Source organism: Macrosteles quadrilineatus, unplaced genomic scaffold, assembly GCF_028750875.1.
Source record: "Macrosteles quadrilineatus isolate MER2022 unplaced genomic scaffold, UCM_ALF_1.0 Scaffold_4__1_contigs__length_99947679, whole genome shotgun sequence".
NCBI classification, from domain to species: domain Eukaryota; kingdom Metazoa; phylum Arthropoda; class Insecta; order Hemiptera; family Cicadellidae; genus Macrosteles; species Macrosteles quadrilineatus.
This window is the reverse complement of record NW_026542597.1, coordinates 88003607-88028907: the sequence shown is the minus strand read 5'-3', so window position 1 is coordinate 88028907 and position 25301 is coordinate 88003607. Positions and strand designations below refer to the sequence as shown.

Here is a 25301-nt window from a genome sequence, read left to right as displayed (position 1 = left end):
GGAAATATTCAGTGAAGTATTTTCCTCCTGAATGGATTGAGGAGCTCGACATTCATATCTAATTATGATAAAAAGGACCTTCTTAGGGTTTGTGGCACTTTATACTTTGACGACAACCGTCACCAATATTGTTAAGTGACCTGTGAATCCCTGGAAATATTCCGTATGCAAGTATTTCTATGAAATATCTGAGCTAGAAAAAATATATTTGTAACATTATTTTGGTATTAATTCTAGGAAGTCACGAAAAGAACAAATATAAATGTTTCTCGTTTGCGAAAAGTAGTGAGTACAGGGGAAGACAATGTAATGTATGAAATGTTTAGGTTTTGTTTAATTAATAAATTACCTTTTTGTTTTTTTGTTGCCTTGAAGTTCTTGGTGTTTTCGATTCCTGATGCACATTTCGCCACAGGTTGTGGCATCATCAGAGGTCACTATCCTACACTTACATCCTAATATATACAAAGTTTATGTACACGAGAGTCACTGTATCGGTTCACATGATGATGTCACAACCTGTGGCGAAATGCGCATCAGGATTCGAAAACACCAAGAGCTTCAAGGCAACAAAAAAACAAAAAGGTAATTTATTAAAACTGTTCTTTAAACTGGGATGTATCACAAATTTAATTAATAGTAGGAACAAAATCTTTATGAGTTATAAACATAAACCATATCAACGACAGCAAAAACACAACTATACCAAAGTTTACGTAAAAAATATAATTATATTTATATATTAATAGGTAAGCATGTTTGCCTATCTTATCTTATGTTGTAAGCTTATCTTTTACACATCAGCGGTTTCCATTCATTCAAGAATGACTCCCCTTGACTGCCGTGATACTCCTGATTCCAGCGTATGTTTATGTTTGGTAAATGTTCACTCATTGTTTGTAACTCCTACGTGATATTACGCTACTTCAGCTGTATAAGTAGAGTTGTGCCTCTGTGAAGAGTTGGTTTCTTTCCAAACTTGTCTTCGCGTCAAGTCGCGGAATTTTGAGGCAGAAGCTCACGTCAAGGTAGAAGAAGGTATGTAAATTCTTAATTAACAGTTTTTTAGTTGTACATTTATGGGGCTTGCCTTTTGATAATTTTGAATAAGGTTGTATGATTAATAGATATGTTTTCCTTGTAATTTCAGCTATTCCGTTATTCCCATTGTTTGTGATTCAAAATGCCATAAAGCATCCGAGAATTTTATTTAAATTCTTAGAAACAATATAAGTGGAACTTCGGACGAATATTCGAGTTTGAAAAAGTATAGTTAATGCATTTTTACAAATAGGTTATTTTACTGTTCACTATTCCCAGGCTGATACTATAGAATCAGCTGTTTCTATTGTTGCAATGTTGTCATTCTCGAATACATTGACCTTTATTGGGTTAGCGTTTGTAACACTTTACTTTATATGATTATTAATGTTCGTAGATTTAGAAGGTCAATGATTTTAAAGTATGCTCGAAAACCTATTCTCAGCTCTTTTCAAAATATGTATATGTTTTTTTCTTTCAACTTTAATTCAAATGTCTCTTTCCAACAATGCCAACCTGAAGCGGACTTTTACTACTCATCTAATCTTTCCTAAATTACTAAACCCATGTAGTCAAACCGTTCTGATCCATCTTAATAAAAATTCATTAACTCTTTGAAAAAGTGTTGTCCTGAAAAGTAGTAAATTAACTTTTTGCTTTGAAGTATGATTAAATGAACTGGCGACATTTAGTTTACTATTGACGAAATGGCCATTGACAAAAAACACTCAATTTCCATTGTTTCCCTGCAATTACAATTGTTACGAAAGAAATAAATACAAAATAATTTTTTTCCTCATTTAAAATAAACGTACCCGTTTAAAACTACCATCATGTATCGAAAACTTAAAAACTGGCACTACCATTTAGGCTAATACTTAGCAAATAAATTGCTCTCTTTGCATATCAGCCAACAAAGACGAAAACTTTCCCATGCTGGAAAAATAGCAGTAATTACAAAAACAGCTTCAGTAAAAATCGCCACCTTTATTAAACTTGGTTCTAATTACGAGAAGAAACCTTTTCTGACAACGTTGTTTTCAGCGAAAACATCGTGTTAAAGAGTATTTATGAACTGTTTTAAAGGAAAATGGAGATTGAACCGATCGCCGATGCTTTGTATGGCAAAGCTCAAAAGTAGATTAATCTTTGTTTTGCCTCTATAATCGAAAATCATCGCTTTGTTTCATGGAACGTAATCCTACGCGATTTGGAGTAAAATTGAAAATTATTTTTTCTGAAACGATTGTATATTTGTGTTACTTTTTATGTCAAATATAAATCAAAGTTACATGAACTTTTAAGTGTAATCTTTTGAGCTTTTTAACTTCCCCACGAAGCATATGAATAACTCCATGGATTCAGACTTAAAATCTGTCCAAAGCGTTTCGAATATAGGGATTTCTGTGTGATTTCGGAACTAAACTTATAACTATATTGAGGAAAGTAAAAATTATATGTGGTCTAAATTAAAAGCTAGTTATTTTATTCTTATAGGGAAAATTCCTACATACAATGGTATTGTTGCGGAATCCGTCTTAGGTATTCTTAAATCTAGTCTCGATTGGATCCAGGCCTGAAACTACCGTACGGTCCCAACCAGGAAAATAACTTTAAAATGCACCCTTTCAAATATCCAAATCAAATAACACAATATGATAACTAATAGAGAAAAATGAAGTTAATTAAAATCACAATCTACAGATGTTCATACCACTCTCTTTGAGTTGAAACCACCTTTACATGATTTTTAGATGTGTACTTTAAGTATATTCAATCTCAAAACTTAACAATTTCTTTAGATTTCTCTTACACGCTTAAAACTAAAATATTTAACATAACTAATTATCTTTATCGCTCCACATCCAATTAAACCCCATTTTGCCAACTAGTTAAGTTACCAAAGTGTCCTTAAGTTCCCAATAATTGAAATGCAAACCCATTCATACACTAAAACACTCAGTCTAGTTCCCTAGGTGATCAATCCCCATAGTGTGCAACGTCATGTTCGATAGAACAAATACATAAACACTAATTGAATCTACATTGGGTATTGCGTTGTGGCAACAATATCGATAGTTTGCTTAGGTCGGCTTGACCGATGGTCGGAATGATGAAGAGGCCGATATAAATGTTAAATCTCTACTTGTATTCATAGGCTATCTCGTGATATACTTACACTTTCGTGTAGTAAACGATTTTGACATGAAAAGTTTCGAATTGAGTAGCTATACAACCTTATTCAATTTCAATTATAAGTTGAAGATCTACTTACGTAGTCATAAGGTGTCAGAAGTAGTTATTTCATGCTGGACATGTTTCAAAAAGATGACAGTTCATTTTTTAGAACATTCACAAATTTAACTAAAACTCACATTGTACTATGCTTGTCGGAGTTTTACACACACATATTAAACCACAGATATAAAACATTCATATTACAAAAGAGTTGAAAGGTTTTAACACTATTCCACATAAGAAAAACGTACTGTCACTTCACTTGATTCAATATAGAAATTTGTTGTAAGAAAAGTAAACAAACACATTAAAACAAAAACAAATCTAACAGCTGATGTATCTTTAATGATTTTTAATATGAATGAAAACAGCCCTTTAGGATGAGTCTATTCGCTTTGCTAAAAGTTTTTCCTACAGTCACCCAACAAAGTTGGCTTCCTTGTACTGTTTATAGTACAGAAAACTGCTAATTGTTGCATATTTATACTTTGTCGTACGGTTTATACTTTGGCGCACATCAGGATTCCAACGAAACAACACAAACCAGCGTGTAATCCGTGTACGCTTGGAAATAGGTTGGCAACACTTAAGATAATAATACTATGAGCATCTGATTGACTATTATAACTACGATTTAACCTGTCATTTAGTGTTTAAAGTTTCGGTATTTCTGAACTTTCTGGGATTTTCTTTTAAACGTTTTTAAAACATTACTACGATCTTTAATAAACAATAAAATACCTTTAAAGCATTTTTTTAGGCACGGAAACCACTTCAAATTACAAAAACATACGGAACTATATTCTCAAAACGCGGATCACATTTCTTGCCGAGGAAAAATAGTGGAGTGATTCGGACCGCGGGTACTACTTTCTCTAGGGCACCATTTGTGTTGCCAGCTGAACCTAAAAACGTGTTGTATAGTGTTTGAAAGACTAATTATTTATATGCTTTATAGTGACTGTAGGAAAAATATATTGTGTAACACGAGTGCAAAAGGCCTTTGCTGCACACCTAGTTACACAAATAACTATTTATTCTTACTTTTCCGCACACATCTGCTTCAACCCGACCTCCAAAAGCTTCAACAAAACACTCAAGTGTATGTGAAATCCAGACGTACGCGTAAACATGTTGGTAACACTGGTTGTAAACAGATCAGCTGTTTATTGTTGTCACATGTGTGGAAGACGACGACGTTTACTACTACTGTTGCTGTCACTTGAGAATTGTCAAGAAATGTTTACGTAAATAGCTCAGAATGGTATCAGTTAGTAATTGGTTGAACCTACTACCAAATAATTCAAACAAATTATATTCATGCGAATACAACTGTTTCTTCGATGTACGTAAGCTAGAGTGTTGAAAACGACCGTAGGGAAACTTTGGTTTGTAATTCTTGCACAACGTATTTGGCTACCCTCTAAAGAGGGTAATTTATAGATTAAAAGTGCATAGAGTTTATTTATGTGTCATTAACAAACTAGTTACTCCAACAATATTAAAGCTGGCTTTCTAAACATAATAGCCAAAAATGTAAACTACCATAATGTTAACACATGACATTTTTAATAATTTAACATATTTCAGCTAGTAACATAAATGTTAGATTACTCCATCAGTAAAAGGAGGAGAACAGAATTTAGCAACTAACAAACACGATACAAAACTGATATACCTTTTATATAGTAAACTTATAAATCCTCTATCTGTTATAATTGTTTCATTAACTTGTATACACCTTTAAGCTTACGTTTTTCGTGATGGCGAGTTTTCGAAACTATTGCGGACATAATTCTTCTTATTTCAACACTCAAATCTATTCTTTTTGGAATTCGTTAGTGTATCCATCAACCAATTACTAACTACTATGCATCTTGTCCCTGAACATTGAAAGAACCAAGCTTGGAGGAAGTGAGGGCAAGCAGTCGGTCAATAGGCAACTATGACCTTGGACGACTGATAAGAGATAAGTAGGCTACAGAGGTTATCTTGTTATCAGTGTGTAGTCAACTCGGGGAGCCAGCCAGTCGCTACTCTGTTTCTGCCGCATTGCAGTGTTGTGTATGAGCAATGAGATACAATTGTGAACATTAATTGCGCCAAAGAGTGTCTTAATTGCGCCAAGCCCCAAAGGGTCGCCAAAAAATGTTCCCTAGTTGCGCCAAGCACAAGCCAGGTAGGGGTGAGTTGCAGGCAGAAGGAATGTCCTTGCTTCCATGTCATCCTATCCTATCCTATCCTAACCTAACCTAACCTAACCTAACATAACCTAACCTAACCTAACCTAAACTAACCTAACCTAACCTACTCAATTATACAGTCAAAGAGGGCCGCCACTTGATGTAGTTAAGCGTATTGGGTGGCTCCCTGGAGTAGTTGGCGCAATTCAGGAATACCAGACTACCTGACTCAGGTTAGTTGGCGCGATTAAATCCCATCCATTCAGGGTGTCCTCTTAAGTAAACATCCAAACTTCATGAAATGGTTTATGGGTGAATATTAAGGGGAAATCGAGAAAGTTTTCCCCAAAGTTGCGTTGTTAATCAGATATCCACCGTCTTGTATTTTTACCTTAACATTTTTATATTTGTAAATAAATATTGAATTTCTAAACTACCTTAGTCCAAGGCGTGAAAACTGTTACATCAGTATTCCATGAGACTTACTTCACAGCTGAAACAAAAAATAATTACTTAATTAATTTGATACAATTTTTAGCTCATAGTCTACTTAATCGTATACTTTAGTTATAATAATCTTTAACACTTCGAGATGCGTCAAAACAGTCAAACACACAACGTAAAAACTGCGACGCCAACAAATTCCCAGACAGCTGGTGACATAACCTCAACGTCGTGTAAATACAGCTGACAAATGAAGACCGTGTCAACTCAGTGATCAGCTGATGTATGCGGCCAAATGCAATCAGCTGTGTACACCGTCAGCTGATCAGGGAATTAATTATTCCTGATGGTTCATTATTTCATCTGACGGATACACGCTGGCCATTGTTAAAAGCTGGTTATTCGACTGTCGTGTTACTGTTGATTGAAGTTGCATTGAAAAGATACAATTGCAGTTGAAGTTTGATACTGTTATTGGGAGGACATTTTTGCATTCTTTACAAATTATAGTCAAATTTTTTATGTTGGTCAAAGGTTGTAAAAACCCTTAAGAGTTTAATCCTTTGATTTCAGGTAGCTCTACATTAAATAATAGTATTAATTTTTTTAATCGTCACTAAAAAGTAATGAGTAAATTTCAAGACTGTTAAAATAAGCTAATTAAAAATATTTTTGGTTAGATTAATATTGGTTTCAAAATAATTGCGTCGCTATTGTATCTTTTATTTCTCGTTCTAACCTTGATTATTGATCAACAGGAGTTCTCTATTAATGTTTCATTGGATAGAGATTTAGTGAATAAGCATCAATTTCTATAAGACGTACCGTAAACAAACATTAAACCATTGAAAAACGGTTGTGGTTTGCTACACACCCATAATCATAGAATACTACGTAGAACCAGCACGGATTTGAACACAATTCTAAAACACAATTTAAGACTATGAAAGAATACTTGTAGAAGAGTAGCAGTTCGTTACCAGCTAGGCCTACGATGTGTAAAATGTAATCTTGTAAAGTTACATAGCAACAAAAGTGTTTAATATTCTTAGAGGCCAAAAATCTACAGTTATTAGACGTTTGGTAATCAAACAAACATTGTACTACCAACTACAATATAATCTCATAAGTTAAGTTACATCTCAAAAAATGTGTATTTAGCTAACTAGTGAACAAACATCATATTTACTAGACGTATGACAAACAAACCACAGACAATTTTGTACTAAAAATATCTAATCTTCTTGTAAAGTTATATCATAACAGAAGCGTTTAATACTCTAGTGAAAACATCAATATTTCCTAGACGTATCATAAACAATCATTTAGATCATTGTACTGCCAACAATTTGTCCAATATCATATTGTTGAAAACTGCACATTGTTACGCCAGCGTCTGATGCTCTCTATAGAACAAACATCAACATTTAGTATCATATACAAACAACAACACACTAACAACTTCAAACTAATTATGTTGTAACAAAAGTGTCTGGCGCTCTCTAGTGAACCTATCGTAAATCAGACGTATCAACAGTTGAACAATGGATCATTGAACTACCAACTACAATGAGTGAATTCTCATGTTGTTACATCGAAATAGAAGCGTCTGATGCTTTCTGGTGAACAAACATCAATATTTACTAGACTTATGGCAAACTGATCATTGTACTGCCAAGTGTAATCTGGTATTGTAAAGTCACATAGCAACAGAACCGACTAGGCCTAATGCTTTATAGTAAAATAAAATGGATACCTTTAATGAGTATTTTTCTTTCGATCAGTTTTAACAACAATGGACTGGGTTTGTTAAATTTTTGTGCTCCATTGCACCGATTTCTTATTACAGTGTTCTTGTTGCCCTCAAATCCATCTTGTCCATTTATTTCAAATCCATGCAATTTATCTATTGTTATTAATTATTTATCAAATGCCTATTATACTCACGATTACCACTTAACATTGCTTAGGTGTATTTTTCCCTTACCATAGTTTTTTTTTTTTTTTTTTTTTTTTTTTTTATTCATAAAGTTTGTACACACTTATTAGAGCGTGTATACTATATTACCTACTAGTAAAAAACCTACCTAGTATAAAACCTATTCACTGTTACTTCACTAGACATTTGAGTTTCATAATTTAATATTAGGTACGTGGCATGTTCCTTAAATTCACCTTCGATTCTGAATATCTTACAATATGTTCAATCCTTTTACTTAAAATATAAATTTAACTTATTATTTTTCAATGTGATGGATTTAAATATATTTCATACACTTTTTGTCAAAACATATTTACAGCATTTTTTATCCGATTGATAGTGATATAAAATGAGGTTAAAGAATGTGGTTTTTAAAATTATATACTGTAAAAAGTAAATTAATTGTTTTGAGTTATTTACAGTTCTAGAGCAAATGCAACAGAGATTTATTGAGTGCTGACCCGTTGGTTATTCTTATTTTCTTCTCTGATATGTGTTTTATTGGTTCTACGTCAATCGATGTTTGTTTACAGGTCAAAGGTCATAGTTAAACCTCTAAGTAGTCTTATCTTTACAACTAGAATTCAATACTTTACAGTTTATTTACTGTCAAGATTGTAAATGTAAAAGAAAACGTAAACCACGACACCGACGATTAAATATCTAATATTATTGTCTAAAGGTGATTGGTAATGATGATAGATCTAGAAAACAGCTGTTTGGTAGGAGGTATAAACTTTGAACTTCGAAAAAATAGACTAGGAGTCACAGGTATACAGGGTGTCCCGGAACTCTCTACCAATATTTTAGGGCATTGATCCTGGGTAAGAAACGTACCTAAATATCATATTTAAATTGTCCGGAAGTCCTTAGTTACTCACACAGCCGCCATTTTGTTTTTTTCAGTTATTAATTTTGTTCAAAAGAATGGTTAAACATACGAAATGGAAACTTTGCACAAACATTTATGACAACTAGACAAAGCTGCAAAAATTCTGAAGATTTTTCAAATTCATAAAACAAAATGGCGGCCATTTAAATTTTCTTTCTTAAATAACTCAAAAACCGTCGATTTTACAAAAATTTTAAATGGCCGCCATATTGTTTTATGAATTTGAAAAATCGTGATATTTTTTTAATAGCTTTGTCTAGTTGTCATAAATGTTTGTGCAAAGTTTCCATTTCGTATGTTTAACCATTCTTTTGAAAAAAAAAAATAATAACTAAAAAAACAAAATGGCGGCTGTGTGAGTAACTAAGGACTTCCGGACAGTTTAAATATGATATTTAGTTATGTTTCTTACCCAGGAGCAATGCCCTAAAATATTGGTAGAGAGTTCCGGGACACCCTGTATATTTAGAATACCGTTTTTAACAGCAATCAAATGTTTCATCAATGAACTCGACCTGTCATTCCATTGGTCAATGGTCAAATGCCAATATCATCTGAGCATTTTTGAAACCGCCTACTCGCGTTGAGTGTGCAATTTATGTGATAGAACTGTGTGAAGTACATGTACATGTGTACATGTGTATTTCAAATTTCGAACTTTATAGTGCAGTACCTTAAAAAGCACGTTGAATACAATAGTTTCTAACCTGTAGATGTCCTAAATTTTTATAAGAAAAAATGTGAAATTATATCAAATTGTTCTGACAGTAAACCTTAGACTATGGATTGAACCAAACGTAAAACATAAATCGCAATTTTTGTCCAGCTGAGAATAATTTTTAAATGTACTGTTTTTAAATAAATAATTGCGAAGGATAACTAGGCCTAATTAACTTTTAGTTTATGGACTTTTCCTTAGTTACTGGATTTTTTTGCTGTTTACTTAGTCGGTAAATAAAATGTTTTTTGTATTAATTACTAACATTACAATTATTTTAATTACATCGAACTATATGTTTGATAACGTTTGTGTTTGTGGTTCTATTAGTGAAACAACTCACAATTTTCATAACAATATTTCAACACAGAAATTCCGTAATACGTTTCTTGCACTCCATGTTCGTAACTTATTTTTCAAAGTCAGACATTGTTTAAAAGGGTGTATGCCTAATGAAAGTGGTCTCGACTGTATCTTCCAAAATACCTCCGCAATGAAACAAAACGTTGCTTTGTTTTATTTCTCCAGGGAGATGTTTCTTAGAAGTCACTTGCAACTTCGTGTTTCTCATGTTTATGTGGTTTTCTCACGCAGAAAATGTTTTATCTACCGAAGAACATGAAACCAGGAAAATCTAACATCTTTGGTACTTTTTGCAATAGCAAAACTGTTGTCGTGACATAAAATACAAAACATAAGAGCAGGGGACTCGATGGAGTATTTGGTTTTATTTTTGGGGATTTACCGTAGTAATTGAGCTGTAATATTAAATTAATTACACGAGGTGGACATACAAAGTCAATTTAAATTTAAATTTTGAACTGATCAGCAAATTAAAGAAACGAAAAAATAAAAAAATATATAACAGCAATTGGAAACATACTTTCTCCCATTAGCTTGTCAAAAACCCTTATAATAGGTAAGTGGTGGGAGTAACTATGATAAATTTAAAAGATCGATGACATAATTGTTCTTAAAACGCATTTGAGTCATTTTTGTAAAGTTCGATTTTTTCGTCAATTATTTTATTTATGGGAAAAATCACCATTCAAAATAAAAATTTCCAAAAAAAAATTAGAAAATCTGGATGTACCACGTATTATTTCCAACATACCAAATGTTATCAAAATCGGACCACATGTGTACAATGTACTAGTTATATACAGACATCAATTCGAAAACCACTTTTTTGGGGTCAGGGAGCCCAAAATATATTTACACCCAAATCTCAAACTCGAAAATGTTGGGAAATAAATAATCTATTTACTACGTTTAATGAGAGAAAATATAAGATCATTAAAAGACATAGAGACATCGCAAAAAGTGTAATTAAAAGACACATCAACCGTACTCAGAAAACGGCGAAAAATATCATTGTCGTAGAAAAACACGAGTAAGAAAAAATTAAATGATGTAATTCTTGGTATTTTTCTTTAACTTTCGAACTTCCAATCTCCCTCCCTCTGTTGTAAGGTATTACATTAAAATGTTCTGGATATTTCATTTTCAAAACACACAAACATTTTCCCGTCACAATCCTCAACATAACTCGAGTGCATGACTACTTCAGTGCGTTCTGAGTTGTGAGCCGCTTTCAAAGAACCTTTACAACGAGCTAAAACTTCTCTCTGCTCGGCTTATAATTTTTACAGAGTATTTTAAATAAATTAGAATATTTTTTTAAATACTTTGTTGTTTTGGTTCCTCTACTTTTGGACCGCGACCCCTAAGGGTTTGTTTAGGCTAGGTCATGTATGATAATTGCAATTATTTTTTTTCCTAATTATTTTTATTTGTGTATTTTATAACTCGAAACTATGCTTGAGATAATCTTACCCATATTAAGTAAAGTTAGTAAACATTTGATAGAAAATTACAATTTACTTACTTTTATTTTATAAACACTGTGGAATGACAGTCTTTTAAGCAGAAAGTTGTCTTTTGAGCATCAGACCTATCAAAAATGTACGGTAATGGTCATGTTGTTATTCATAATATATATATGTATATATCCCAGCACAGTATAGGGATCAAAGAATGACATACTTTTTTCAGAGGCTACATTAACTCAGAATCACGGGTTTTATGGGGGCTTTATTTTAGGGAAATTCCTAGATGAGGTAAATATTTATAGTTACACCCTCATAAATTCTTCTTGATTTCCAGTAAATTCTTATTTCTATAATACTAATTTTTACCAAATCACCAATAATTGAAAGTTGAATTATTGGCAGTATAAAGTAATCTAGACCGTCATAGAAGACAGTCTCTTTCAAGACTTCATCTGTTTAAGAATCAATACAACTTTGTACCATAAATGAACACAACACTATTGGCCTACAATGTGCATTCTACAAAGAAACTTTTTACAAAACATCTACATCACTTACACACCATAGCAATTAGAAAACGTCAATGAATAGAAAAATCTAGAGACATTAACGTCAAAATTCTCATCACGTGTTGTATCAGAAGCATTTTATGGAAGTGTTTAAATGAAAGGCTTCTCGAGAGACTAGTAAAATAATAAGTTTGCATCATTCTGCACGCAAGCTTGTCACAAGCTTGTCATAAGAACAAAGTATTCCCAGAAGAGCTGCAAAGTGTGTCCTACCGATACTTGTTTATATGTGGCTCGGTGTATATAAATATATTCTGGTTACGTTCTGGTACTTTTATCCTTTTACTTTCTTCATGGTAAATGACTCTGGTTTCGTCAAAACTTTTAAGTTTGAGTTATAGGTTTAAATAGGTTTGCACTCTCCTGAACCTATAAAAAAGGTTGGTTTCGAAGTTATATCTGTGTGTGTGTGAATGTTAACAGAGCTACAAACAACAAACCTGTGGTCCAATTTGGATGAGAATTGGTATATTTTCACTTGTATGTGGGTACAAATCAATAATATCTCCAGACGTTGTTTTACTTTTTTTATAAGGGTGATTTCCCTACAAAACCCCATAGTATAACAGAAACTCGGATTTCCACAAAAACTTCTCAAGCGATTTCGATTTTAAATTCAAATGATTTATTCAGCCAATAAACATTACAGTGATAGGCTATGTCTAATACACATTCAATTAAATAAAAATACAATCATCAGAGATTGGTTAACAATAAAATAAAACTATGCTTGTGTATGTTATAGTCCGTTAAACTCTGAACAAAATGGTGCATTCTGAAATGCTGTGCAAATTACGGCTCAAAAGTTATTGTAACTTTAGTGATCATCCTCAAAAATATCTTAGTTACTCCCATAGCTTACCCATAAGGGTTCTTGACATTTGACAAGCTAATGGGACAAAGTATGTGTCAGATTGCTGACACCGTTTATTATTTCTCTGACGCTAAAGAACTCCATCTCGAAGCATTTCCCCAACCGAGCGTTCTCAAAAAGTTGTAAATAAATTGACAACAGTACATAGATGTCGTAAGCAAGGTGAAATCGACAGTTTGAACCGTTACATCTAAAAAACATTAAAACTGTCAAGGGTGTAGTGATACAAATGAATACTACTTAGCTACTTATTAGCTACTTAGTAGGTGGCTAGATACTTATTAGCTACTTAGTAGATTGCTAGATACTTATTAGCTACTTAGTAGGTGGCTAGATACTTATTAGCTACTTAGTAGGTGGCTAGATACTTATTAGCTACTTAGTAGGTGGCTAGATACTTATTAGCTACTTAGTAGGTGGCTAGATACTTATTAGCTACTTAGTAGATTGCTAGATACTTATTAGCTACTTAGTAGGTGGCTAGATACTTATTAGCTACTTAGTAGGTGGCTAGATACTTATTAGCTACTTAGTAGGTGGCTAGATACTTATTAGCTACTTAGTAGGTGGCTAGATACTTATTAGCTACTTAGTAGGTGGCTAGATACTTATTAGCTACTTAGTAGGTGGCTAGATACTTATTAGCTACTTAGTAGATTGCTAGATACTTATTAGCTACTTAGTAGGTGGCTAGATACTTATTAGCTACTTAGTAGGTGGCTAGATACTTATTAGCTACTTAGTAGGTGGCTAGATACTTATTAGCTACTTAGTAGGTGGCTAGATACTTATTAGCTACTTAGTAGATTGCTAGATACTTATTAGCTACTTAGTAGGTGGCTAGATACTTATTAGCTACTTAGTAGGTGGCTAGATACTTATTAGCTACTTAGTAGGTGGCTAGATACTTATTAGCTACTTAGTAGGTGGCTAGATACTTATTAGCTACTTAGTAGGTGGCTAGATACTTATTAGCTACTTAGTAGATGGCTAGGTACTTATTAGCTACTTAGTAGGTGGCTAGATACTTATTAGCTACTTAGTAGGTTTGCTAGGTACTCATTAGCTACTAAGTAGGTGGCTAGCTTTCACACTGCTATTTAGAAATAAATTGTCACACGGAAGGGAAAAGTCAACTGTAGGTTTGTGAAGTCTCCAGAGAGCAAAGCCGCTTTATATTCCATTCCGGAATTGTCAAACTTTGCCAAAGTGACAATCCTTGTCTTTTCACTGGACTTGGGACTTCTCTTTGGGGTTTGCACGATCGGGAATCAAAAATCTGTATAGTTGTATACTTTTGATATAATCAACATGTTAACTAACGCTTTTGCACTAATTTCACTGTGTTATGTGTTAAAAAGCTAATACATTGCTTAAAATGTTAAATTAAGGTCAATATGATGTGTGTATAGTTATGGGAGAAATGTTTACGCATGAGCTGCAGGCGAGTGTAGACATTTTTTCGAGTTTAGCAAAGGAAATTAGCGCTCGTGTCACACATTATATTTTTCCTGCAGTTGCTATACAAGCATAGAAATACTTAGTCTTCCAAACACTATACAACACGTTTTTAGGTTAGATTATATCCAAGCGTTGAACAAAATGAGAAACACTGCATCAGCTGATTGGTAGTCGTAGTATGGAGAACAAATGAGAAAAACAGAATTCATATTTTAATTTTGCTACCGAAAATGAGACAACGTTCCACATTTAATGTTTTCTATGAACTCATGCATTATTATAAATGAGCTGTAGTGAGTGATTGAGTCTATATGAAACTAATTTATCGCTTTAGTGCTGAATTCGACGAAACACACGGTTCCTAAACTAATGAATTAAATGCAATTCTAATTGTACAAGGTTGGTGTTTTATTTATTTCAAAACCTTTACCAAATTTGCGTAAACAGATATTTCTGTCATCACCAGCATTAAAAAACGTACCCCATTTGAGGTGTCTTATAAAAGTATACATTATAGTAAATTGACAGTTTTAAATATAAACAAAAACGTACTTATTTCTTTAAAAAAGAATTCTTCGTAGAAAGAAACATTTCTTTATTACTGAAACTCTTGAATTAAATAAACACTAAAATATAATTAAAATCTTAACAAAATCATACTTTAACGACCATTAAGAATAAAAAAACATTCCCTAATTTATTTTTTCTATCAATTAATACTTTGGAAGATACAATAGTCAACCTAAAAAGTACATTGATATAAACCAACGGTATTTCACATTGTATCGCAAGTGGGTTGCAATTGATTATGATTTTATTCAGCAGTTTTCCCAACAATGGCTACCACTGACGAGCGATCACGTCGGTAATCGAACCACCCATTCAACCATTCACTGCCCTTTCATCACTGGCCATTCACCATTCAACATTCACTGCATTCACACATTCAATGGGCTACTGACTTTCCTGGATCACTTCCAGCTCCATCTCATCTGATTCCATTAGATTTGTACGTTTTATTGTTTGAACTTTGATGATTGATTTTGGAAAAGTTGATTGAGACAAAAGCTATAGCCTCGTTAAGCAGTGTAATGCAATTATAAACGGTATCAGCATTCTGACACATACTTTCTCCCATAAGTTTGTCAACAACCTTCATCATGTGTAAGTGGCGAGAGTAAATATACGGAAATTGGATTTGTACAATTTTCTTCAGAATTTAAAGGACTATAAAATACTAAATTTTTATCAAAATCGTTCGGGCCATTTTAGGGAAAATCCGATTTTTCTGTTATTTTATGGGAAAATAACATAATTTACAATAACTTTTGAACCGTAATTTTACAGAAATGGAATTAGTACCATTTTGTTCAGAATATAAAGGGCTATAACATACTAAATTTTTATCAAAATCGTTCGGGCCATTTTTGGAAAAATCCTATTTTTCTGTTATTTTATGGGGTTTTATGGGAAAATCTTCATTAAAAATAAAAATTTCTAAAAAATAAAAAAATATCAAAATTGTACGGACCATAACATACTATGTTAAATCAAAACCGGATTTTTTTTCTAAAATTCAATTTTCGTTATTTTATGGGGTTTTTATGGGAAAATAACATATTTGACCATAATTTTTTAACTATAATTTTAGGAAATGGGATTTGTACCATTTTATTCAGAATTTAAAGGGCTACAACATACAAAATTGTTATCAAAATCGTTCGGGCCATTTTTGAGAAAATCCGATTTTTCCGGTTTTTTATGGGGTTTTATGGGAAAATCCCTATTAAAAATCAAAATTTCAAAAAATGAAAAAAAAGCCTGGAGATACCATGGATTAGAACCTACATACCAAATTTCATCGAAATAGGACCACATGTGTAGTCTCTAGCTCTGTACACATCCAGACACACAGACACACACACACAGACATCACTTCGAAAACCACTTTTTTGGGTCCAGGGGGACCCAAAACAAATATATCCACTCAAAACTCAAACTCGAAAATTTTGACGAAAACAATACTTTCTCCATATACTATGGTATAGGGGGAGAAAGTAAAAGTTAAAAAATATTAAATGTAGGTTGTTTTTGGAGTAAGCTTTTCCCCGGTTTAGAGTTTGAATAGATCGGTCATTAAATAAATACGGTTTATTAGCCAATTGTAATATTTTAATTGGGTAAAAAAGTAACTTAATATATTATTAAGTAACGCGCATTCCAGAAGTTATAAACCTACCGCAAAACAACTAGTAGGACTGAGGATCGCTTTCGTAAAATGAATGAGCCTAGAAGAAAACGTCATCATTACTCGAGAGTTTAAGGGCACAATTGTAGGGTTTAAAGAGTAACAACAACTAATAAAACTTTAAAACTTACGTCACCATTGCATAGTGTTAACTTTAGTTAAACTTCCCCACAAAGTTTAACTTAATTAGTTACTTAATATTATATCAACTAAAATTTTGCGTAATGTCGAAAACCTTGTAGCACATTTTGTATGTGTTTACGCCATGGCCAAATCTACATTTTTTCCCTAACGATGGTATGGAACTCTAGGCTTGTTCTTAACTAACGTTGACGTTTTGTTAGTTATCATATCATTAATAATTGACATTCCAAAGGCAAATGTGATCTGAGTCCAGAATTGATCTTGGTTGGAATCGTATTAGCGACCTAATTTGAACAGGACATAACATTCCAACTAATCGAAAAATATTACGTAAACTATTTATTTGATTCCGTAGACGTTATAAACAGAGTTATTGTTCCAACCTAATCGAAAAGTATTTTAAATGTGTAATACATTCCTCAAACAAGATGAGAATTAGAGTTACTAAGTTTCATTTTTAACATTTAAAAGATTCAGGAAAATTGTCAACAAAATCCTCGCTTCGGGGAAAAAACGGAAATTAGAACGTAATATACGTGCGTTGGAGGAAATGAAAAAATCGACCGGGGCGATGACACTGTATCATCAGAACCATGTATCTGTGTATTGCTGTGTGGGAGCTATGAGGATTAGAAAAAAGTCTTTAAATTACTTATACAAACTGTAAGTTAGTAAAATCGTTATGGTTCATTTTCACGACGGTTGCCTAGTTTTAATTTTCTCAGGGACTTTTGGAAATTTCCCCATCGTGATTCGTAAAAAGGTTTTTCGCGACGTTTCGTGATTTGAAAAACTGATCCCGTCCTCAGGTGCGAAAGTGCGTAAAACAATATTAGTATACAAATTCAGTCAAGTTTGTAACAGACATAAAAACCACACTGAATAATACTCCTTTTCAAGATATGTAAAAAAGACCGATATTAGTGTGTAAATTTTGTTTTATGGTTAATAAATTCCAAAAATATAATAACTTATCTTTTACGTGTCTAAGAAAGATAAAAACGTTAAAAGAAAACAATGTTTATGTGAATAAAACAATTCTGCCAAGTTTTGGAAGAAAGTGGTTCTTTATGCTTTTAACACATGTAACACATTTTTTTTAAATTGTCTCAATACGGTAAAAAGTCTGAAATCAAGAAAAAGCAATCATATGAAAATAAAAACTTTTTACGGGAAAAAATAAACATTCACAAAGGCTTGTGGCTCTTGGAGTAAATTAAGAACCAAGTTCAATATGGATAACAAGGCAACATTAAGTCAAATAACATTTTCATTTATCAAATAACGAATCCGTAAACTCCACAACCAAACATTGAAGCTCTTTTACACCCTTAAGAAGAACAAATCATGAAAAAGGGCACAAAGTGTCTACACTAATGTAAATGTAATTAAATAAAAACACACAATATTTGTCTGTAAATATTAATAAAGTGGCCTTACAAAAGTTCACCGTTAGAACCAAGGTCGATTATTATTCCGCACGCGCCGGTCTCTGTAACTCTTGCTTCTTTGGTTTCAAACTTTGAAAACATTCTTTCAATGCAACTTCAGTTGGATTAAAATTTTGTTTCACTTTATCGTCGTGGATTTGTACATGTTGGGAGTGGAATTTTGTTTAATTTTAGTGGTGCAAATTTTAGTGTGTAACTGTTGTCCTACATCCATTTTGGCGTCGTCCTCTAATCCAGCTACTAGGAGGTCACGAATTGTGGATATTTATAGAGGATGCACTGTGGATGCGATGCTCCCTGGTGTGGATTAAAGTCCACACTAGTGAGTACTACGACTATCCGCAGTACTATCCTGATAATTAGACCCATTCGTAAATTACAAGGAAAAATGTGGTTCGGGTTCCCACTATAAACTGTAGGTCCCTTAGTTGCCATTAGCTGTATGGGCTATTAATTAACAGCTGTGTCTAAGGAACATGTCGGCCTTAGTCGCTAACAAGACTACAAGATCGCGCCACTCATCCTACACTCATCCTTCACTCATATTTGGGTTAAAATACGCACATAGTGGCGTCCCCATCTTAAATAATTGATAATTGATAATTGATTAGGGTACTAGGGTACCAAAGGGATCTTAACGATTTGTACTGTAACTTATGGTACGAATAATTATTCCACTCAAAACCTTGATAAAATATATATGATCTTTGAAAATAGATACTTATAGATCCTCAAAGCTGCTTTCTTCTACAAATCGTGCCATTTTTATTTATGTTTCTTAAACTAGATACTTACATAGAACTAAACAAAATATTTTCTATCAACAAATCAAATGTCTTTGCTCTACACTACGCAATCAAATATACAATCGTTTGTTTATTTAATTATAATTTGGTTATTTAACGTTTATTACAAATTTACACATTTATCTACTATTAAGGCGCGCTAATAAATGATGATTTTTTTTACCGCAAATCTCTTCTTAGTAAGTTTTCAATTTGATATAAACTTACCTTGCTTGGCAGAGTAATGCAGTAATAATTATTATTAAACTCTTAAATTACACAAATTTAATCTTGGCTATGTATCATTGTTTTTTTATTTGAAACTACAATAATAAATTATTCCAACATAAAAATACAAAAGAACATCTGTTATAACTATTAAGTTAGGAGAGACTAGGGAATATATTTAACAGAAACCAGGCCTATTTCATGTCTTTACATCCTGTGATATCTGAGCATGCTGATGTTATATTTTCTCTTTTATTTGTGGTACCTACATTTTAAGGTTGCTTTCTTTACATGTTTATACAGGGTGGGGCAATGAAAGTACCCCAATTTATAAATAGTACAAACTCAATAATATTCACCCTATGGATATAAATAGCACATCAAAACACAGCTTATCTTTTGCCATTTTAACTTAACAAAGTCATTTTTCCATTTTTTGAGAGATAAATCCTGCAAGTGACGTCCTTGTCCTACTTGACATTCCTTTTTAAGCACTTGAAAACTACATAAAATACTCCTCCAGCATTTCTTCAGGGATCACTTAGGTTTTTGGACAATTCTTAGCTTCGGTTCAAGCAAATCTGTGGGGTAATTTTGAAAAACCTCTAACTTCAAGTAGCTTATTAGAACAACCCCCCAAAAGGAGCTAACGTGAAGCTTTCAACAACAAAAGCTTCCTGGCAAATCTCTTTGGACTTTCAGTTACTGCGACTCGCACTCTTTCAACATTTGCTGGTGTACAACGAGTTTTGCGGAACCTATCGATTATTTTTAAGGTTTAAGCGTCTACCCTAAATAATTTTACCCAGTTCACCATTTTTTTCCAATCTTGAACAGCGCCATGTTGACCAAGGATGGAATGTGGTCCAAACAATCTCTGGGTTTTTTCACAAGAATCACTATTTTAAATATAGGTTTCCACATCAAAATCTCAGTGTTAATAGCCTCAGGAATAATATTTACTAAAATGGCATAGTTTAATTGATGTTGTAAGCACAGCTGATCATTCGTTGTTGCAACAATTAACATGTGACAGCTAAAACAAATTGTGGCGCTCTCATTGCCCCACCCTGTATATGTTTTGTACAAATTGTCTGAGTAGTCGAGAGGTCATAGTGCTTGCCATTAAATCTGAATGTCGCTGGTTCGATTCCAAGAGATCGTTACTGGACTTGTATGATGTTTTTTCCCATTGAACTATCAATTGATGTTTTTTGGAGGTTAGATAGTACTAACACCAGGTTTTGGACCATAAAAACCCGGTAATAAATTACACTGGCGTAGAAAACACGATAATCAAAACATTGTATACATAATTCGCTTAATGTTTTATAGACGAATTACATATCAAATATTATATGTATAGTTTTTATACATATTTTATTTAACATGTCCGTTAGTTATTTTGACCTACATATAAGTTTCCCTCACAAATTTCAAAATGCATTTCATCACACGGTCGTGAAAAGTTTTAATCAAATTAACACGTAAACCGTTGACGCATTAACAGGTTAATTAGTGAGTGGAAATCAAATTATTTATACGAGCAATACAGCCTTATTGCCATTTATAATTAGGTATACATGGACATAACTAGCACATTAGATATTTACTTTTCTAAACTAGTTGAGGTTAGTAGGTGGAAATGTTAATTTAGGTTGAGCTAAAAAATACTCTCGCAAACATCACAAAAGGTGTTCGTGTAATTGAAGAGATTTATTTTTGTCTATGGAACTTATATTAATTTTATATATTTTTCTATACGCTAGTATATAGTACACCTTTTGTATCACAAGTTATTTTTTGAGAAAATGCTAGTTCTATCATGAACTTCGTTTTACTCATACTTAACCTTTGATAGGAATTTCAATTAAATTCTTTCCCGTGATCGGGTTCAATAAGTTGACTTTACCTCTTGAACCAAATCTAGCACAGGGACTGCTGAAGAAAATATAGAATGAACGTTCAAAAGAATAATATATCTCTTTAAAATTTTTGAGTTAAATTTACAGATTTGCTAGAGGTATTAGCATTTGACTTTTAAATTCTGAAATCATATTTTTAATACTATTATTAAAGGTTGTGTTAATAAATCTTCAAAGCTTATTTTTAAACTGGGTTTCAATGAAATTGAATTAGATTGGTTTATTTTTTAACTTTTTCAAGTAACTTAAACACGAAGTATAGAACTTGTAAAACTGTCACTACATTGAACACAGTAGAGTAAAGTTTCACACACACACAAAATATTTCCTTCCTTTTGAAATTTCGTAAAAAATGTTTTGGTTCTTAATTGGTTTTTGCATGAACCATACCATTAGTAATCCGAACATACAAAGTAAAACTTTAATAACTTACTAAATATAAAATTTTATTTTGATTTTGTTTCTTTGGGGAATGACTTGAAACTAATTTCATTTGGAATAAGCTTGTGTATGAACTGTCCTACTAAATAATCAGAACACATGCGGCTATTGTAAAATACTATTATTTACCACAAAAAATTAAAACGAACTCCCCAAATTATTTTCTACTTTCCTCCAGGAATGTCTCAAAACTAGTTTTTGTTCGAAACGGGCTCGTCCAATGAACTTTCTCCTTCGTTATCACGGGGCACCGTCTAGTCTGCGCCTAGTAGGTCAAGGTCAAGGTCAAGGTCAAGCTGGGCCTACACATGAGGACAATCAATGGAATGCCTACGTGGGCTTAAGCTTCGAGATTTCCTTATCGCCTGAGGAACAAAGAAGAAGAACTTTGGAGACCCGAAAACAGTTCTGTTCAGGTCATTGATTTTGTATGAATTAATACAAGTTCTGCATTATTTGTGTTGTTATAGGTACGTTGAGGGTCAAACTAACTATGGTTTGGCCTAATTATGAACTAATGTGATTTTTTTGTTGAAATTTAGTCCTACACATTTTTTGTGACATCCAATATGAGAATTCTTTTGAATCAATAGATTCTGACGAAAAGTTATCTGAATAATCTAAATCGATCACCACATACAGACGTCAGCGAGCACAACGTTTTGTAGAACGTAAATACAACAAAGTAAAAAAAAAATATATCTTTAAGGTATGGCTATATATTTTGGATTTTAAAATGCATAAAATCAAACAAAACAAATGCACAATGCTTATGATCAGGAACAAATTATGGTCCGGTATTAAGATTTTACGCCTAAGTCAGGATTTTAAGTTGCGTGAAAACAAAATGACATTCTGCCTACATATAACATTGAAACTTGACGAACATAAATGTTTATCTAAACTATAGCCATAACTGTTGTTTATTTCAGTAAACAATGCGTAAAATCCTAATTTATTCGTGTTCTAACCAAAGCGAAGGGAGAACAGATCAGCTAGTACATAATACAGCACACCGTTACAAAGGCAAGAAGAGCTCGCTGAATGGATAAATGTTACACAGCTTTAAACGGTCTTTATTGCTCTTTTTAGCATTTTCCACGCCAATATATTTGTTTACGTTTTTCATGACAACGGTCCAAATTCTGTTTTTACCAAATAATGTCCACGTTTTCGTTAGATATCGTCACTAATGGACACTCCTGGATTGTACTAGCGACCTTCAGATTTGATTATGAGATCTTTTTCGTAAACATTAGGCTACATTGAGTAAATATTATATTTGGTTAAATTACGTCATTCAAAATTGAGTTCTTCGATTAATTCGTCACAAAACTGTACGTTGACCCTTTAAAAAACATATTAGGTACTAACCAGCGTAGTACCAAACACCTTTTAAAATCACTAAAATGATACGATTACAGTACCTATTTAAAATTCATTTCAATCTTGTCACATATTCTCCTTGAACATCAACTATTCGAAGGCGATAAGTACGTAACTAACCATTAGTAGGTAACGTAGATTCAATTGAATATTTAAATAGTTTTTCCTTGTAAATGAGATACGCCTTAGTTACGTAAATGCAATAATTGATTTAAAACTTTGTCGGAAGCTCATAAATATTTCATCCAGTTGATATTCTAGAACAGAATTAACTTGTTCTAAGTAATCAATGGTGGGGATTCTATTTAAACATACGTCAATAGTGTTAGGAAATCTATTCGTGTTGCATAGAATTGTTATGGTGTTGCTATTTATTCTAGTTACTTGAGTCTATCCTGTTTCGATATTTTCTCTACAAAAGAAAAACACACATAGGTACAAACGGTTGTCAAAAATGTTCTAATTTCACTGTTCCAATACGCTGACAGACAACAACTACCTTTGACAGTGCATTAAAAAGTTGCAACGTTCCAAAAAAGTAACCTAATATCGAATAATAGTTGCAACCGGTTACACAACGCTGGAACTACCAGACAATTACCACGATGGAAGGTGGTTGTCAAGTCAGCTGTCTTCTTGTCACTCCAGCCTTCGGTGAGAAACAGAAATTACTCAGGATTGGCAATCAGACCAAACAGTTCCACTTTTTCCATTCATTATTTGTAATTTTCCCTCGTTCCGGTTTTTAATTCCATGTGTTGATTAGCACTAATACTCCTGGATTGTGGAGTAGAAACTGACGTATGCTGTGGTGTAGGAAAACTTAATGTATTATGAATACTTTCAAGTGAGTTGTTGCAGCTTTGATTAATAATCCTTAGTACATTTCCATTTTCATTTGCGATCAATATTTTCTTTGTGAGTCGATTTAGAAACACTCTCAATTTTTAACGTCGACTATAAATTAAAAACAACGATCGATTAAACCACTTCAAACTTGATTGCACTATTTATATATGCATAAAAAAGGTAAACTGAACAACAATAAGTGCATTTTCAGAATTTTAAAATCATTAAAATTTAAGATAAACAACCTGAAATGCATCTGCAGTATCAGTATTATAACATCATCACAAATAATATAATCAATGACTTGTTTATCTGCAGAATCATAGAGCGATTACAACGTAAATTGAACGATTTGAAGTTTACCTGCAGAACATACAACAACAACACAGTGCGAATTTAAAAATAAGATTGTCTGAAGTATTTATTAAGCCATTACAATTTTGATTGAGCGAGATTATATGCAGTATCACCAACGATCACTTTAGTCCAATTGGTCTTATGTGATTTTTGGTTTTATCATCATTACAAAGTAAAATGAACTATGAGGAGCTTATCTGCAAAATTGGAACTTCATAATAACGTACAATTATCTTCAGAATTAATAACAAAATCACAACGTAAAATGGACAACTTTAAGTTCATCTGGAGTATATATAACTAATTTACCAAGTAAACTTAACAGTTTAACTACAGTATAAATAATGTGTTACCATGTACATCAAACGACGTAAAGTTATACCTACAGCATTTTAACATCATTACAACGTAAAATGAACGTCAAGTTTATCTGCAGTATTTTAACATCATTACAACGTAAAATGAACGTCAAGTTTATCTGCAGTATTTATAACGTAATAACAATATAAATTGAACGCTATTTGCTCCTCGTTTCCTCAGGAAAGTCGCTATTATCTTCTGACAAGGTTGGCAGCAATGTTCAGGTAAGGTAAACTCGGGACATTTAAACACCACTTCCGCTCTGGACGAGAAAAATCTTAAACCTATTCTGAGAAAATGTTTAAAGTTTATAATATTCTTTTGGTAGCCTACTTGTAATAAAAAATCCTTCAGTGGTGTTGGTTGAATTAGAATCTATTTTAATTCTTCCCAATTTTGTATGAAACGGTGGGTCTTAAATAAATATCACGTTTTAATTAAGTAGAATTAAAAAAATATTTGAGATTTGTAATTAATCGTGTGTCAGATTATCCACAAAATTACAACAGATTGCGTAAAATTATCGCCAAAACAATTTCCAACAAGTTAAAGCGTAAAACCAATTGTTTTGCAAATATGTTCTACGCTTACATAATATTGTTTGTAAACATTTTTTTTAATCATCAACAGATAAAGTTTCTAAAATATTGAGCTGACTAACATTCAATTTCTTTACGCGAAATTTAATTACTCAGTAAATTAAATAATATTTTTTAACTTAATATTTCACTTAAACCATAAACGTTTTCGTGTAAAGTAATTGTAAATTTGACTTCCATGCAATAAAATGTATCATTCAAATATTATTTTTAAAAAATATCAAGGACATGTAAAATTCTCTTTAAAAATCGATGGAATAATTGAGTAATCGAATTGTCAAAGTGTACAAAAACG

At 32.6% G+C, this 25301-nt stretch overlaps 1 protein-coding gene across 1 annotated transcript in view; it reads left to right on the top strand.

Annotated features, from left to right (window-relative positions):
• The first annotated feature begins 978 nt into the window (after nucleotides 1-978).
• Nucleotides 979-25301, top strand: part of LOC128992657 (carbonic anhydrase 2-like) — a 102697-nt gene continuing 78374 nt past the window's right edge. The window contains exon 1 of the mRNA XM_054416349.1: nucleotides 979-1038. The gene's annotated coding sequence lies outside the window, so the exon portion shown is untranslated. The remainder of the gene's footprint in view (nucleotides 1039-25301) is intronic.